Source organism: Dama dama, chromosome 18, assembly GCF_033118175.1.
Source record: "Dama dama isolate Ldn47 chromosome 18, ASM3311817v1, whole genome shotgun sequence".
Taxonomy (NCBI): Eukaryota; Metazoa; Chordata; class Mammalia; order Artiodactyla; family Cervidae; genus Dama; species Dama dama.
Window position 1 is genome coordinate 67,170,386 of NC_083698.1, and position 18,725 is coordinate 67,189,110.

Below are 18,725 nucleotides of genomic sequence, written 5' to 3' on the forward strand. Positions count from 1 at the left end.
GCCACAGAAATCACTTAATTCTCTGTTCATTTCATAGATGAGCCCAGAAAGGTGAAGGAACTTGTTCAAGTCACATAGCTGATCAGCTTTAGGCTTTATGGAGAAATTGCCCACACAGGACCAGAAGGCAGGTTGGCTTTTGTCAAACACGTGTGATGGGATCTCTGAGGGAGATAGCTTTGCTAAACCTCTTTCAAATTTGGCATTAGCTTAGTCTCTTGCCCATTGAGCCAGGCTTTGGAGTTCAATATCTTGCCTGCATGAGTTGTTATGGGTGAGGTTACCAGAGAGCTGAGAGGCCGTGGTCTTGTTTTGGTTTACAGACCAGCAGTGAGTCCTGTAACCTGTGACACTGACACAGAGAGAGAGACAGAGGATCCAGTTTATCTTATCATTTGCAGCCATAAAACAAGATAACTGATGGAAATAGATTAAAAGTCATAAAACTGTATAAAGCAGGACAGCCAAAAGTCAGTTGGTGACAACAACCCCCTTTGGAGCCCCATGATTTCAAAGAGCCTTTGGAATACTTTAGTGAAGTACTGGGTCTCTCTCTCTCTCATCTCTAGTGCAGAGTCTCCTAAAGCAGAGAAGATGGGTGGTAGTGATGAGCCTGTGACAAATTCCAGCAACCTCTCCTCACTCCCCCACTCAAGGACAAAGCACACGAGAAGGAATGAGCGGGTCGTCTCCTAAGAAAATATGACTGCCTCTGGGACTAAATTATGTCAAGATATAAGATCAGGAATGTCCAGATGCTGTTTATCCCTTCTTAATTAAATCTGGACTTCTTTAGGGGAAAAAATACCTCAGTTCCAGGAAAAGTTGTTTTGATTCTGAGGCTATTTGGACTTTGTTTTATGAAAACAAACATTTTAATCAAGATACCACCATTCCTGAATTTTCACTGTGAAGGTATTTTCTGAAGCAAACTCTCTAGAGCAAGTAATAATTGAATAATGATAATCTATTCAGCACTGTTTAATCATCTCCGTGTTTTCTCTGTTTCCACTTTTAGTTTCCTGAGACTATTTTCATCAGAATCAATCCCTTTCCAGGGACATTTTACAAAAATACTTTGAGAAAGTATTTGTCCACCCGGCATTCTTTTACCCTTCTTCTATCAAGCACACCTTACTTGTCCTTTAGGGAACTGTGATCCCCCACTTCTACAGGATCCCATATATCCACAAATCCCAGAGCAGCATCCCAGCCTGCCAGCCCTTCACCCCACCAACTCTCCACTCCACCAGGCCTCTACATGACCGCAAATGCAGAAGAGGGCCATGATCCTGAGGGCTAGTCCAGGTCCTCCATCCCCAAGCCAGAGTGATTGGCATTGAGAGGGTCATTTCTACTGAGCTTTGTTACGTAGATGCTGAGAGAGTGTGTGCATGCCTGATCAATTTGGAGCAACAGCTGTAAGGAGATCGTTTCTGAGCTGCCAGTATTATCTTCCCATCTGTAGGCTAAGAGAGACAGAAAGAGAGACTGAGGGAGAAGGAAACCCTATATGTCATCCAAGCGCTTGGATCTATCAGAGCCTCACTTTTTAAATCTGATAATGGTGGACATCTCAGTTTTGTGCATGGATGGACATAACACTCCTCTTGTGCTGTAAACTAGATGAAATCAGATTACCTTCTCTCTAACTACTCAAAGTCCTGACAAAGACTAATGCTTTTCATTGGACTCACTCTGATTTAAATTTTGACCAGAGAGTTTAGTACTTATTTTCAAAATTGAAATATTTGTAGTGAATTATTTTGCTAGTAACAAAGACCTATTGTACCTTTTAGAGCAGAAACATGTATCCTTTGACTGTAACTTGGATTTCTAAGCCCATTATGCATCCAGTTACAACCAATCTTTGCATCATATGTTTGGCATGAATGAACAAATGATTGAACAGACAGATGGGCTAAAAGTCTTTCAGATATTACCCAGAACCTACTGGAGACCTCCATCCTGCCAATGAGCTATTGGAGTGAATAACTATTTTTCTTAACCATGCATGTGTGCAAATACACACACACACACACACACACACACACACACACACACACACTCCAAAACTGTCCTATTAAGCTTAACTAGAAAAAAAAGGAAAAGCTCTCTGAAGAAAATATTGGAAATGATTGTTTAAAATGTGATTTAAGGAAGCATGCCATTCCCCCACGCATGTGTGCATGCGAAGTCACTTCAGTCATGTCCTACTCTTTTCGACCTTATAGACTGTAGTCCATAAGGCTCCTCTGTCCATGGGATTCCCCAGGCAAGAATACTGGAATGGGTTGCCCTTCTCCAGGGGATCTTCCTGTCCTAGAGGTCGACTTATGTCTCTTATATTTCCTGCTTTGGCAGGCGGGTTCTTTACCACTTAGCGCCACTGGGAAGCCCGCCATTCCCCCATAGGTAACACCAAAGGTTGGATCAAATTTTAAGAACTCCAAACAGAGGCAGAAACTACCGAGGGGAAATTTAGATATCTGGCTCAGCGTCCCTTTCCCTTTCCCCCTGGAGTCCTCCCTTTTTCTCCCTGCTGTGTCTCTAAGGATCTAGTCATGAATAATGAAGCCCTCCATTCCTCAGAGGCGTCACCCTGCTCTGCACCACACCTCCAGGGTGACAGCGTGGCACGCACTGAAGTCCCGACCAAGTCCTAAGCGCTCTCAGGTGTGCGGTCGAGTGCTCGAGGCTGTGGGCCAAGGCATTCCCAAGGCTCTTCCCCATTAGGGGGTCCTTGGGGGGGTGCCACATGGCATGAGGGGACCCTGTTAGACACAACACTGGTTGGTGACTGGCAGAACAGGCTGGTGGGGCAGCCAGGCCAGCCAAGCGCACACGGTGTTCTGGAGCTGGTGCTGGCCTTGCTCTGCTCTGAGAGAAAACACCCTGCCTGGGCCTACACCACGCGTGTGGAGTGCAGTTTCTCACTCGGGAGGAGGAAGAGAAGCCGCCCCTGGGCACAGATATCAATGAAAATCGCCATCACCATGATGGCACACAGCATCTCCTCCAGGCAGGGGCTTCCCCATTTTATTCTGTCAAGATGGCCATCTTCACGAAGAGTAAATGGATTATTTTGCAACAGTCACTTAACCCCAGAAAATGAAGACAGACCCTATCACAGCCATTGGGTGTCTCTTTGTCTTATCTGTTGATAGCCTCCTGGGTGTGACATATTTCTGTGGGCTTACCAGTAGGTCAATTTTCTGTATTGGTGGGTCTCTGAATATAATCATGAAACTTTATATATATATATATATCCATTTGCTTGCTCAGTGGTTTCAGTCATGTCTGATTCTTTGTGATCCCATGGACTATAGTCCACCAGGCTCCTCTGTCCATGGAATTCTCCAGACAAGAACATTGGAGTGGTTTATCATTCCCTTCTCCAGTTCACTGGCATGTGCCACCCCAAATACCCCTCTCGCCCGAGCTCCAGTGGTGAACCCACCACTTGCCATGATCCCAGGGAGGTCTCTTGCTTAGCACTGGCAAAGTGCACAGCCCCTTCCCTAGGATGTGGAGGGCAGCCCTGGCCTCAATATGACTGCCACTTTGCCCTGCAGAGGAAACACCTGTGAGGCCAGTTAGAAAGCTGCCCGTAGACTCGGGTTCAGACCTCAGGCTGGCACTTTCCATCTGGCCTCCCCACGTAGGGCATCTGAACTCGTAGTAGCTGAACAGTGCTCCAGAGGTGCTCTCAGCTATTTGTGTAAGTGATGGCTCCCTGTGAGGTGTGTGTATTATTCAGAGAGAGGCAGGGGGACGAGCTGCCTGGGGGCAGAGTCTTGCCGAGTGACTGAGTGAGTAATGGGCCTTAGCAAGGGCAGCAGCTCATGGCTGCCAGCCCCCACCCCATCCACATCCACGCTCCAGCCTTTACCAGATCCACTTCCATTTGGTTGAGCCCAGAAGCACTGAACTCAGAAAAGGGTTGGGGGGAAGAAATAACCCAAACCCAGGATAGAGAACAGTGTAGAGAAGCCTGTTTAGAAAAGATTTAGGCATAAAGACATTTTTATATATTTTTAAAGCACCAATAAATTCCTTCTCATAAAAATGACAGGAAACCAATTTGGAATGAAAGGGAGAAACTTAGAGAATTACCCAAGATACTTGAAAGCAAATGAATACAAGAGAAAAGAGCTCAGAATCTCAGCAGTGACAGAGGCTGAGCTCAGCGCTGCCTTGCAGTAGTAGCCTGACTGCACACTATCAGAGGGGCCCTCCTGGAGGCTGTGCGGGTTCAGGGGAGAAAGTCAAGGCATGCGGGGATCCCAGGACCAGTATAGCTCTCTGTTGAAGATCTGCCCATTGAGGTGTCTGCGGAGACCTGGCCTTTCCCCTGCCAGGGTGTGAGGTCCAGGTAGGGTTACATGCCCTCTGGGGGTCTTTGAGGGCCTCTTAGCCCTCTGAGTCAGCTGTTTTAAGATTGTCTGGGACTCTGCTTTCATTAACTAGGCCTATCTTGTTTCTGCTAGTTCACAATGCATAGAACATTTCTCCTAAAATTGTGAAACACTGATTTTTTAAAAAAATGTCTACTTTTATTTTCTTTTCTCAAATCTTAGCTAAATTTTAAATGAAAAAATATTGTTTTAAAATACATGTTACCTAGTTTTTTTATTACAGAAGTAACCTACTTTCATACATCTAAAAAAACTGAGAAAAGTACAAAATATTCACCCTTAGTAATTTTGGATGTTGTTCTTTTTTCTTTTCAGTGATCCTGGAATGATAAATGCTAGACCCTTGGGGTTTTCTTTGAATTGGGGCATTTTTGAGAAGTCCCAGGAAGTAATCTATAAAACACAGTATGCTGTAAAACACACTATACCAGCCCCTTCTCAGAGATGCTCAGAGGAGCTTTGCAGAGAAGTATCATTGTTAGACTTGGTTTACAAAGTCTCAAAATCTTGTTTGATTCCAGAACACTTCGTTTCAGGGAATATACATTGCCATCCTGTGGAACTATTCTGCATACACAGTTTTGAAACTGCTGTTTTATCATCAGAAAATGTAGCAGCCTGCTGCCTTTCCTTGTGATGCTGGCTTGTACGCTCTAAAGAGCAGCTGGTTGACATCCCCAGGCCCTCATATGATGATGTTAATTCAGGGGCTGGTCTTTGAAATACCATTGATTGCAATTCCAGTTTGATATATTGGATAGTTTTATTATTGTGCCTCCTCTTACTGTTCTGTTAAAAACATTCAGTGTCTTGTTTCCTAATGATTATCATCATCATTATCATTAATGACATTTATTGAACATTCACTGCTTCCAGGCACTGTGCTGAGTCCTTCACATGAATTACCCTATTTAACCTCACACCAGCTTTATCAGGGAGACAATATTATTCTTCTCATTTATTAGATGAGAAAACTGAGGCTCAAATTGGTTAAGTAATGTGCCTGGGGTCAATTAGCTACTAAGTGGTTCAACCAGGATTGAAATTCATATGCCCTGTCTGTTCTTAACCATCACATGCTATTCATTTTAAATATCTCAGGTTCAAGGTTTGCAAACATCCATGGAGATTTAGTGTGCACATCTTAAGATCTTATGGACTTTTCCCCTCAACATATTTATAGCTCTAATCTATCTAATTACCTAGCTGCCTTCCCTTTTTCTTCTGGCCCTTTCCTCCAGCAAGTATTTATTAAATTTCTACTACATTTCAAACACCGAGTTAAATGTAAAAATGAAAGTTCAGTTTGAGACTTAGTCCCTTTCCTTAGGAAGCTAAGAGTTCAATGTGAGATTCGAATGAATGAGACAACACAGAGGAATTGCATCTAGATCAGTGGGAGTCAGAGAGAACCCCCTAGAGTGGCTGATAAGAGAGGTGAGTTTTAAAGCACAGGTGCCCACTAACAAGGCCAAGGGCTGACATTCCAATGTCAGGTATGTGAAGGCCAAGGAGCCACAGTGCTGGAGCTGGGTTGGACTGAAATGAAAGCAATGGGCTCAGCCAGGAGGAAGACTAGCGGGACAGGTAGAGTCTGGTCTAGAAGAGACCCTGTGGGCTAAATGGAGGGATTTTAGGTGTATGGAGGATGAGATAAGTTTGTGTTTTAGAAAAACCCCTCGACCATCAGTGGGGAGCTGCCTGAGGAGGAGAGATTAGGCATAGGGAGTAGAATGAGGAAGCAGGAATTTAGGGGGAAAAATAATACAGAACTTCCCTAAGACAATGACAGTTTGGTTAGATAAGAAGAAAGATATTAGAGAAAATTTAGGGAAAAAAATTGAGAAGATTTGACTGACTTTTAGATGTGGGAAGTGAGTGAGGAATAAAATGACCCCTGGATGTTTGTGGGGATGATGCAGGCAGGAATTAGAAAGAGCAGAATGATAACCTTAGAAGACGGATAGTACCGGTGACCAAGGGAACCCAGGAAGAGACAAAGAGCTGGTGGCAAGGAGCCTGTGTGTCTGGCTTGGACAGCTCAGTGGGTGACCACTGGGATAATTTGGGGCTTCATCTCAAGAAACCTACCTACTATTTGGCTTGTCCATCCTCCTAGAACTGTGTAACACTGTTGTTGTTGTTTTTTTTAAGCATGTTTTTATTTTCTGTGCTCAAATCTTAGCTAAATCTTAAATTTGACAAAATTGTTTTAAGATAAACATTAAGTACTTTTTATTATAGAAGTTATATATTTTTATTTTACACATTTAAGAACATTGAGAAAAGTACAAGATGTTTACCCTTCCTATTACCTTAGAGAGCTGCATTTGGAGGTTGTGTATTCTTTTCTTCTTCTTCATTCTCCCCCACCTTCTCTCATTTACTCTTATATGTATGCATTTTATTTAGTCATTTATTCATTCATTCATCTATTTATTCAGCTGGTATTTATTGAACATCAACTCTGTGCCAGGCATTGTTGTAGGCACTGGGGAAATAGCAGCAAGCAGCACAGTACCTCAAGGAGCATAAATTCTAAACAGAGAAATTCTGACAATAGATAAGCAAAAGGATGTAAAACAGGAAGGAAGCGGGGCAGGGCACATCCTTTGAAAGAATAACATAGCCTGAGCATACAACATAAACTGATTAGAACCAAATGGGTCCAAGATGGTGGACAGGTCAACTTCCACCAGACCTTGAGCCACAGTATACACTCATTGTAACACATCACCAAAATAAATGACAGTCTCTCAAATGCCATGAAAGTTCTAGGGCTGACCATCAGAGACCAAAATGTGGCACAATTCCTGGAAATCTCAGTGGAGATTTGCCATTTTATGTAGAGTGGTCTGGAAAGACCTCTGATAACATGACACATTCAGTAGAGCTGTGAAAGAGTAGAGAAGCAAGCTGAGAAGCAAACCCAGGGAAAGTGTTCTGGGCAGAGGGAAATCGAGTGCCAAAGGCCTGGGATGAAAGAATGCTTAGCATATTTGAGGAACAGCTCATGACTGAAACAGAAGGAGTAAAGGGGAGAATAGCAGATGAAGTCATGGAGGGAGAGGGAGCCAGATCAGAATTGTTAGAGAACAAATTCTTGGAAGGACACATAGAGACCTGTTTAGGAGGCTACTTAAATATTCTGCTGAAGAGATGATGGTGGTCTGGACTGGTGGGGTTGTGGTGAAGTGGTGAGAGGCAGTCAGATCTGGATCCATTTCCAAAGCAGTGGGAAGGGATGTGTGAGGCAGGGGTCAGAAGATAACACTTTTAATGGAGATTTTGGTCCAGAATGTATAATATTTGTTTATGTATATACTTACATATCTTTTTATATAGTTGAAAATAATTTTATATCCTGCTCTGTCCCACCACCATTTATTTATTCTAAAAGCAAAAAAAACTAAAGGATGCGAACAGCAGACATACTTCCTGTTTACTTTTTTTATCCTTATCTCCCCTTTTCTCTTTTTTCTTGTTGGACAAAGAAAATATACATGAATTAAGCCATGCATTCTGGATTTTGCTTGTGAGGGGCCTCCGCTAGAGGCTGCACTTTATTTGAACTGTGTGGCCCATGGCCAAGGGAAATAAAGTTTAATTAATGCTAATTTTTCTAACCCCTTTCTTTGCCTTTTCAGCAAAATAAAACTACCTTTGGGAGAACGGGCAAGAAAAAAAAAAAAGATAAAACAGATACCACACTACTAAATCTAGCCATTGATACAGCAAAAATATTTTGCTATGTGGCTGCATTTGGTCATAAACAATAAAATAATTCTTATCTTGCTCCTTCCCCTACCTACCTCTAAGTTTGAACAAGTCAGTTGATTTTCATTTATCTTTGTTTCCTTAGAAGATTTAGACAATCTGTGAGTTTGTTTGCATTGGGCTGTGATCTGAGTGTTGGTCTTGGTTGGCTGTTATTACAGCTAGACTGTAGGGTATGGAGAGAGTCAGCACAGTGGTCCACCTGCTGGGATGCTCATTAGGGTACATTTGTTGGCCTTTCCCATCTGTGAAATCACCTTAGACTAGCTGCTTAGGGCCCAGCTACTAGGAAGCAATCTTTGCCTATTTCCATAAGTAACAGTTTTTCCTTAATTAAGTTGAGAAACAAGGCCTGTCCTTGTTGTTCTACAGTAAAGACCCTCAGTGGCTAGTATTTAAGGGGTTGCTTTCCTGCCTTTGGTCTACTTGCTGAACATTTTCAGGTTATGTTTATAAAGTAGTTAAAGTGTAGACTATGAAGTGGTCTCGAAGCTAGAGCATTCCCATGAGAAAATGGTATAACATAAAGCCTTAGAGTCTTATGGCTGGATAATTGTTTGAAAGAATCTAATCTGGTCCCATTCTCTCCCTCATTTCCCCATGCCCAGATCAAAAAACAAAGCAAACAAAACAAGCGAATGAACACAAACAAAATCCTCCACCACTATCCTCCGCTATTACCTCCATCCTATTTTTAAAATGAGGAAGCCCAGGCTTAGAGTGTGAGCGGTCACCCAACCTGAGAACTACAGAGCTAGTGTGAGCCAAGTGAGGCTTGGCTCAGGGGGTTAGTACCGAGGACCCGGTGGCTGCCATGAAAACCCAAACACATTTGCTGTTTGGTTACTCTTTGGCCCTGGCTTTTGATAACATCACAAGTGAAGGCAGAGACACATCTCACCTGGACCACTGCAGTGGCCTCCAAAGTAAGATCCCTTTATAATCCTTTCTCTCCTCTAGTTCCTACTGGAAAGATCTGGGGCACTGAAGCTGAGGGAGGTTGGGGTAAAGGAGTGGAAGCTCAGAGCTGCACAGAGATGAGACCAAGAGTTGTGACATGGAGCTGCCTTCAGTGGAGAGCTGTATTTGTTTATGAGCTTTCTTTCTGCTGATGGTGGAAAACACTTGATCTTCAAACTTCAAGCTACATCATTTTCTTCTGATAACAATAATAGACTCTTCAGAAAAAATTACTTTCCTCCTCTCAAGGGCTTCCCCTACCTTCTCCTGCACAAAGAGGCATCTTGGTTAGTTGCATGGAAAATCCATGTATCCTCTCGGCATTGGGATATTTATTCTCTAGGACTTTGCCGAATCTGTCACTGAGTGCCTGAGGTTGACGAATCTATCTGTGACCAGGCATGTCACTTCTGGTGGTCCTCTCATCCTCCACAGGGTTGCTTGCGTGTCCTTATGACATGGCAGATGACTTCCTGCAGTGAGTGATCCAAAAGGCCAAGGCAAAAACTCCAGTCCCTTTATAAGCTAGCTGTGGAAGCCATATGTCCCCACGTTTGCTGTATTCTGTTGGTCACACAATCAAACCTTGATGCATTGTGGGAGGGACCTATATAAAGGTGCAAATATGAGCAGACAGGGATCATTGGCATCCATCTTGGAGGCTAGTTTCCATAGCAACTGAGGTATGTGTGCTCTGGTGGGAACAGATGACCCAGCAGACAATTTAGAGAGCTCTATATACCATCACTAAATTCACTGCTCTGTCAGTGAAACTTTCAATAATATATACACTGTGGGAGGGACTTGAGATTAGGAGGAACTCAAATATTTCTCATGTAGAAATATTCTTACTCACAGCCTCTTCATGTTCCTTAGTCTTGGAATTATAAATAACGCCCCCTCTGTCATTTTGTTATGTCAGAGGTAAATATTTAGAAATCCATTCTCGGTGAGCACCTAAGAGGGTAATGTGTCTTAAGCGTCACTTAGTATTGTGCAACCATCCCAGCCAAGGCATCCTCTAGATAGTAACTTGTTATTTCTCTTAATTTATGGGTGGTTTGTCATTGAGACTTACTGGGAGAAGAAAAGGAGGACCCAGAGGGTCCATGAAGTCTTTCCACTAGTCTTTATTTTAGATAGACAGTCCTTCTCACTTTTGTTAACAAAATTCATGCAGTGCAGTATACATTTATGGAATCTCACCATGTTAGAACTGAAAGAGATTTCCGCAATCATGCATTCCAGCTCCATTCTTTCACAGGGAAGGAAGCCAATGCCCTGATCAGTGAGGAGATTTGTCTATTATCAGACAGCTTATCAGAAGCAAACTGAGAACTAGAAGCCAAATTCTTAACCCCAGTCCATTGTGTTTCTTACTACTTCAAGCTGTTTCTAAATCTTCATTTCAAAAAATTTTTGATGTAAAATATTCTGCCTTTATCACAAGCTTTCTGATGTAGATCATTCCTTTTTTTAAAAAAGGATGTCATTATTAATTCTTCTGGAGTCAGAGTCTATTTTGAGAATTCCATGTCAGTTATAGGCTCACTTCCAGAAATATGCATTTACTCATAGACACACCGGAGAAGGCAATGGCACTCCAGTACTCTTGCCTGGAAAATCCCATGGATGGAGGAGCCTGGTAGGCTGCAGTCCATGGGGTAGCTAGGAGTTGGACACGACTGAGCGACTTCACTTTCACTTTTCACTTTCGTGCATTGGAGAAGGAAATGGCAACCCACTCCAATGTTCTTGCCTGGAGAATCCCAGGGACAGGGAAGCCTGGGCGGGGCTGCGATCTATGGGGTCACACAGAGCTGGACACGACTGAAGTGACTTAGCAGCAGCAGCATAGACACACAAGATTTGATGCACAAATTCAGGGAGTGCAGACCACCTGAAGGCCATCCTAGGGGAGTGAGCAAGTCAGGTCACAAAGCCCTGTTTAAAAGTTTATTTATAAATGTTTCTTTAAAAATTAATGTGTTCTGCACTTCCAAAATTATACTGTAAAAATATTCTTGATGAGCTTTGTTTTCCCAGCATTTAAACAACATTCTCATTTAGATTATGTTACCGTCTTTGGAAGCTGAATTGTCTTCTGGCTTCTCTACTTGCAATGATTTTTCCTCGAGCCCAAAATATTTCTTTAATGCATCTTCCAAAGTATTCTCTTTTAGGTCTCTCCTTGTCTAGGGAGATTGCCTTTATCTCATTTAATTGAGAATATTTTTGTTTTATGGACTGTTTGATATTTGAAAGACTGTGAGGTTAAATCCACCACCTGTAGACCTTCCTCCACTGAGCATTAGGCATTATTTCATCACTACATGACAATTCCAATCAGAATTCAAAGCTTGCACTGACAGCTTGAGTCTGTGGGGTCATGTCTAAGTTTATCACCTAACAATCCAGGAATAGGTTTCTTTGGGTTGTTCATCTAAGTCATTCATTCTGCTGTCCAGCTAGATGAGTGTTTCATATCTTTCATATTTTCCTCCCTCCTCAAATTCCAGTGCCCCTTCCCTTATCCTCATCTCAGATGAAGACCCTATTTTCTATTTCACTAATAAATTGCAGCAACCTGAAGAGAACTCACAGGCTCCCATGGCCATATCCTCCCGTCTCTCTGCACCTATACTGTGGGTACCAGGTGTCTGCTGATTAGGATAAGTGAACTGTTCAAGGTCAGTCCCTGCTCGTGCATTAGGTGTTATTCCTTCTTTCCTACTCAAAGACATAGCTCCAGCAATCTCTTCTTCTTACTCAAACGTTACTCAAGTCCTTCTTTCTGTACTGAATTGCTCCAATCAGCATGCAACCCTACCATGATTTCTCCACTGTACAACAAAGCCATGATCAGACTTCTCTACTCTCAGTTACACCAAAACTCCTTGAAAGACTTGTCTCTACCCTCAAGAGTGCATTTCCACTCCTCTCATTCTCTTCTAAATCCACGGCAACCATGTTTTCACCCCCACCACTCTGTAGAAACAGCTCTGGTCAAGGTCACCAATGAACACCATGCTGGTTACCACAACTACTTACCCAGCCTTGCCTGTGCCACCTATTGTGTCTCTGAGACCTGTCCCCAAACTTCCTGTTTGTCAAATGCTCAGCCTATCACAAATGGAAGGAAGGTGACTTTACCCATGTGCTCCCCAATTTTGATAATGCTTCATATCCAGCCCCCCTTTTTTATACAATAAAAAAATTTTTTTTTCTTGTGAATTTGTTTTTATTTTTATTGGGCTCTAGGGGATGGGATGGGGAATACCTCTGTATATGCAATAAAAATTTATGAAACAATTAAGTCCATTCAATAGACTTGTATGGACTTTCATTTTACATAGCATGAAAATGACTTTCATTTATATGGAATGGAAAAATGGACTTTCATTTTACAATGAAAATATAAAATTTTCTAGTCTACACATACAAAGAGGTGCATTGGCAACTATCCAATAACCCTGGACTGTTTGGGCAAAGAGATAAAATAACAGAGACATTCTGCTGCCCCTGGCCCCTAATCTCTTGGCCTCAGTTGGAGCTATTTGGGCTTGAAGGATGTGAGCAATAGTCTCAGTGTTTGCTTTCCCTTTTCCTGAGGAGAAGGGCCCAATGTCTAGAATGTCACATATCTTACTTCAAAGGAAAATGCACAGCATGGAAATGGAGTTTTAGGAGCCAAGCAAGCTACACCATCTTAACAGACAGCAACCAAGATGGTCTCCATGGGCCCTGGAGTGGATGACCGTGCATCAGACTCCCATGGGGGGCTCAGACTTATGGACAAGACAGTGGTGGTGGACTCTGGCGGGTGGGGGAAAGCATTCCTAATAGAGCTACATTGGAAGGCACTGTGTTACAAGTTATTCGCAATTTATTGCAGTGGGATATATATGTCTTCCTCACCCACCAGGAGGAGAAAAAAAGGAACTCAATTCATCTTTTAAGAACTCAGACTATTTCTTCTTTGTCTCCTCATGGGGCATTCTCCATTCTATCTCCTTCCAGAATGAAAGGTTCATTTATTTTCCTAGATAAGGTCTGAATAAGGGCAAGATATAATTTAAATGCAGTCAAGGCTTAAGATAAATCAGTCATAAAGAGGCAATTATTTTATATTAAATCTGTGTCCTTTCTAAAAAGGAATTTGTATTTATCAATTAACTCATTTTCACCATTTAATTTTTCTAAAGGAGATCATGAACTTAAAAAAAAAATCATGATTTTTTTTTTCTATTTGTAGAAAGATTTAGATCACTTGGGGATTCATATCATATTATAGTCATCTTTTTTCATCAACATTTTATAAATACTGAGAAGTACTGTAGATCTCATTTTTTAACTTAAACATCTAAAACTCATGTTACATTTCTGTCATACTTTCCAGATTATTAGATTAGTGTTAGGAATACACAACAGGCAACTGGGCATAGCAAAAAGTCCAATGTCATTTGCAACCGGACTTGAGTGTGAATTCCAAGCCTACACTGCAAGATCTGGGACTGGCTATTTAATCTTACAACATCTCAATATCCTCAACCAAAAATGGGGACACAAAGGACATGTAATTGTAGTGAATATCCATTGTTTTTGCCTGTTTGTCATGCATTTTCTTTTCTTCTAAACCAGGTCATTTTTTTTTCCCTTAGGAACTGTCCTTCCTCAATTCTTGGCCCATAAAGTCCTGCTGGAGCCCACCTCCCTCTAGGTTTGGGGTTGAACACATGAACTTCCAGTCAGGCATCACATTTCCTTGGCCAGAGTGACAGGGGATAGGTATTTGTTCAAGAAAGACGCTCCGTCAGCAAATCTACTGATGGTCAAATATAAGTCTAGACATTGAAGGTTCTGTGGTAACAGAATCCATTAGGAAAATGATACTGAACAAGACCCCTAATATGCCTGCTTGGACCCACAATCCAGCTGGGAAGACAGACTTTAAACAAATAAAGATAGAGGACAAGACAGAGTCTGTGATAATTATGACTATGATAGAGCTGTGGAGGGGAAAGTCAGGGCTCGGGGAGCATGTTGGAAACTGGAGGGTTAAAAGTCACTTTCCTGAGACTGTCTTCAGTTCCTTTCCTCATCCATAGAATGAGATGGACACAACTGTCCTTCCTATTGCCCCCTACGGCGTTTCAGGAGGATAAAATGAGTAAGCAAATGTGAAAGAAAGTACCCCACACGTACAGGGACATTATTAGAAATAGTCTATGGTGCAGTTCATGAAACAATGGTACCTAATAAATTTAGGACTATGGAAAGAAGGAAAAGAGTGGGAAATGATATATTTATGGAAGAGTAAGTCAATTATTTGGAGGAAAATTCATTATATACTTGAATAGCTAGAAGGTTTAGAAACGTACCTTTCCTATTGTCGCTTTTGACTGGAGCTAATATTTGTTGAGATCTTTTCCAAATCTGTTAAGACCTTTTCTTCCCCCTCACTCCCCTCACATCTGAGTCCTGAGCAGAGAATATCTGTTTGCTTCTAATACCCAGCCAAGGTTGTGTTTTATTCTTTATTTCTCAACACTACCCAAAATACCTCCAGACATGCATACTGAGAACCTTCTACTTGTCCAGCCCTATCCTAAGAGCTCTGTGCAATGTGACACAAGCCATCTCTGCATTTTTCTACTTCCCCCAACCCTACTTTATCTCCCCTTCCTCATTCTTGGGGGATGACCCCCAGCCACACACATACACAGTCCTGTTTTTCCTGAGAAGAACAGGGCTGCATGGACAGTAGGGGTCCTTCCTTTTCAACTCTTGTGTCCTCTTCTACTGAACCTGCCTCAGAAGGGTCCTTTTTCCCTTCTAAGGCTAAACATAAGACTAACTCTGACCTATTCCTCTTTTTAAAATTTATTTTATATTAGATTACAATTGAGTGACAATGTTGTGTTAGTTTCAGGTATATAGCAAAATGATTTAGTTATGTATATATGCGGATTTATTCTCCCGGCCCATTCCTTCTTCATTCCAGCCTTGGTTCTTCATTTATCCTACAAACTTTTCCTTTTGTCCATGCATAGCAGTCTCCTCTATTTTGGAAAGAGAATATCTCTTGACCCTACTCCATCTTCAAACTAGCATGCGCTTTCTCTCCTTCCCACTTTTACTATTTTGTGGGTGAGTTCTCCACACCTCCACCTCCTCACCACTGGCTTTTTCTGAATCTGATTCCTGTCTCTCCTGCTACTGAGATTACCCTCAAGAAAGGCTCTATGACTTTTAAACAACAAACAAAGGTGTTTTCTCAGTCCCCTTCCTCTCTGACAAGAGCAAGAATATATGAAGAGGAACCAAAGAATCGGGCAATACAAAAAATCAGAAGGGGCCTGAAGAGGATTGGATCGAAGTGTGGGTTTATTCATGGCCCCATGTACCTCTCTTCCTCTCTTCCTTTGAGTGGTCATCAACAGTTGTGGCTGGGTGTGATCCCAGGTTCTCCTTCTTCAGCCCTGGCCTTTCTTTAGTCACTTGGGACCATTAGAGCTCTGGTGGTACAATTTGTAATGTAGTTTGAGAATGGCATGAACAATTTACATGGCTTTTAAATATTCTCTCTATTATGTCATCAAAACTCTGGGACTTAATTAGGGCATGCCACCCAAGGCTTGTGAGGCTCCTTGTCCATCCTCCAGAAGGTAAAGAGCTTTACTTAGAATGCATGGAAATAAATGTAGCCTGTCTGAACGGAGTAAGTGCTCAAAGCGCAGGAGCTGTTATGAGTATTAATGAGCACATGGGTTCATGGAGAACAATCCCCCCATGGCCTTGACAACAATCTACCTGTTTTTTCCATTTTCTAGTAATCAGAAAAAAAGTTGGTTTACAGTAATGGTTGTCAAGAGAATACAATAAAAGAGCAAATTCCTCTCTTTTCTCATATGCCAGAAATGAGAACCACCTTGTCCTTGCCTGGCCTCTGTGGGGCTGTTATGTGGTCCATTTCCTTTTCTCAACCATCATATTAACAGTGTGAGGAGACTGACCATGCTGCCTGCCATGTCCTCCCCCTTCACATTGGCCTAAACCACTGAATCAACCATTTCCTAGGTCAACTACTTGATCATCATTGACTTGATCTGAGCCTCAAAATGTGTCCTTTGTAAACTGTGTGGACTGAAACTACTGTATATAAAGAAACACAGGAAGATTTTAACATTGTTTTAATGTTTCCATTCTGAATAAACCACTTAAACTTTGTACATCTCAGTGTAGTTAGAGAATATCTCTGTCTAGATACAAAAAAGACCCTGTGCTGGGAAAGATTGAGGGCAAGAGGAGAAGGGGATGACAGAGGATAAGATGGTTGGATAGCATCACCGACTTGATGGACATGTGTTTGGGTAAACTCTGGGAGTTGGTGATGGACAGGGAGGCCTGGCATGCTGTGGTCCATGGGTTACAAAGAGTCGGACACGACTGAGTAACTGAACTGAAATACAAAATGTCTTAATTTTTCTTTTGATCAATTCAGGATTCCAATTCAATTTCTTATCAGCTAGAGAAATCCCTAAGGTCTCAGAACTAGGAATAGGTGTGCTTCCAAACAAGATTGTTCTTTTTATCCTTTGGTACTAAGCAGCATGGAGTGGCCCATAGTTCCCTCTTTGCAATGGCCACAAGGAAGCTCAAGCTCACATTTGCAGCCTGATGTTGGTAAAGGCAATGATCTACATACACTAGCAAAATGTAAGGTCTATATTTTATATCTAAACTTAAATGGTAAAGAACCCACCTGCAATGTGGGAGACCTGGGTTCAATCCCTGGGTTGGAAAGATCCCCTAGAGGAGAACATGGCAACCCACTCCAGCATTCTTGCCTTGAGAATCCCCATGGAGAGAGGAACCTGGAGGCCAACAGTCCATGGGATCGCAAAGAGTCAGACACGACAGTGACTAAGCACACACACTCTCTTGGTTTTGCTTCATTTCTTCCCCACTTTTATCCGAATCCCCAACCTTTTCCTCACTTTTCAGATTTTGTTTTTATTTTTATATCACTGGCAAACATAAGTCATACCAAAATAAAATGCAAACTCTTAGTACAGCCGAAAAAGCAATCCCATCTCATGTTGCCCCGATCACCCTTCTAAATGCATCCCCCATCACTTTTTCCCTTGTTCACCCTGACCGCTGCTGCTCCTTACACTCTCCACGCACTTTTCTATCTCAGAGCTTTTGCACTTGCTATTCCCTGTCCCTGCCATGCTCCTCCCTATTGAGGCTCACCACTCCCTTCATTCAGGCCCCTGCTCCAAAGCCACCTCTTCAGATGGGCTGCTTCTGCCCTCCATGTCTAAAGCAGCATCCCCTTATCCCTTTGGCCTCGTACTCTGCTTTTCTTATATTAGAAACTTTATCATGACCTCACATTACAGAATATCTTATATGAGGCAGACTAGAGGAGCAGCTATGAGCACAGACTGGGGAACCAAACTGCGTTTATATTCTAGCTTTACTGCTTACCAGTTGTGCGGCCTTGGACAAGTGATTTCACCCCTCAGTGCTTCAGTCTCTTCCTCTGTAAATAAAAAACATACAAAAATAGCACCTAGAACATGGTAAATGCTAAGCATCTCATTTGTAAATAAATTAAATAAGTACTATTTTTTGTTTAACCACCACTTGATCTGTCTTATGTATCACTATATTTTTAGCTTGAAGAACAGTGCCCAGTATATGGTTGTATCTAAATATTTGTTGAATCAATTCTCTTCAGGAATGAAGCAAGGACATTAAAAGTTAAGTAAACGTATTTTCAACCTGAAGTTAAAAAGAATACTGGGCTGAGATTTGAAAGACAGAGATTTCAGTTCTTGCTTTGTCACTTACGAGTTAGTTGATTTTAGGCAAATTAGTTAAAATTTGCCCAAGTCAACTACAAAACTAGAACGAGACATCTCAACTCTGCTCCAGAGGCATCGGGAAAGTAAATTAAATCTTTTACAAACCTGCATTTGCTCCATAAATAGAGGCGATATTGTTCCCCAAGGAGAAAATGAAGCTGTGTTTATTAAGCGCTCCTATGCTGTAGGCTTTGAATTAAAAGCCCTGGGAATGTGGAGGCTAAAGGCTTGCCTCACCTTGGGAATGCAGGGACTAAAGACTTTTTTGGTCAGCTCCAAAGGAACTGACAGAATTGTAAGGAAGACAGAAAAGTCAGCAATTCCAACAGAGTGATGAGTGCTCTGACTGAGGTCCGTTCCGGAAACACAGAGGAGAGGCACTTCTAGGTATGACCTTCACACTGAAACTTGGAGGATAAAGTGGAGATGTCTGGGTGGGGAGAGTTGTTTTAGACACGGGTGTGTGTGCAGATGTGGAGCTGTTTTCAGAGCATGATTCAGGATCTGAAGGTAGTGCAGCCTGCCAGGTGGCAGGTGCCTGGGAGAGGAAGTGGCAAATGATGATGCAGAACAGGTAGGCAGGGATCAGGTCTCATGGGGTGATGCTAAGAGTCTCCTCCTCACTCCCCAACTCCTCCCTAAAAGTGGCCTGGGTACCTCCGCAGCTCAAAAATCCCTTTTTGCCCCAGGAGCC

The 18,725-nt window shown here is 42.3% G+C and overlaps 1 long non-coding RNA gene across 23 annotated transcripts in view; it reads right to left on the reverse strand.

Moving 5' to 3' along the window:
- LOC133072355 (uncharacterized) overlaps positions 1–18,725 on the reverse strand; it is a 446,833-nt gene that overhangs the window by 80,237 nt on the left and 347,871 nt on the right. For 20 of the 23 annotated variants that reach the window (XR_009696707.1, XR_009696718.1, XR_009696709.1 and 17 more), the window contains one exon: positions 17,652–17,706. The exons of the other annotated variants lie outside the window; for them this stretch is intronic. This is a non-coding gene — a long non-coding RNA (uncharacterized LOC133072355). The remainder of the gene's footprint in view (positions 1–17,651; positions 17,707–18,725) is intronic. 23 annotated transcript variants of the gene reach the window in all.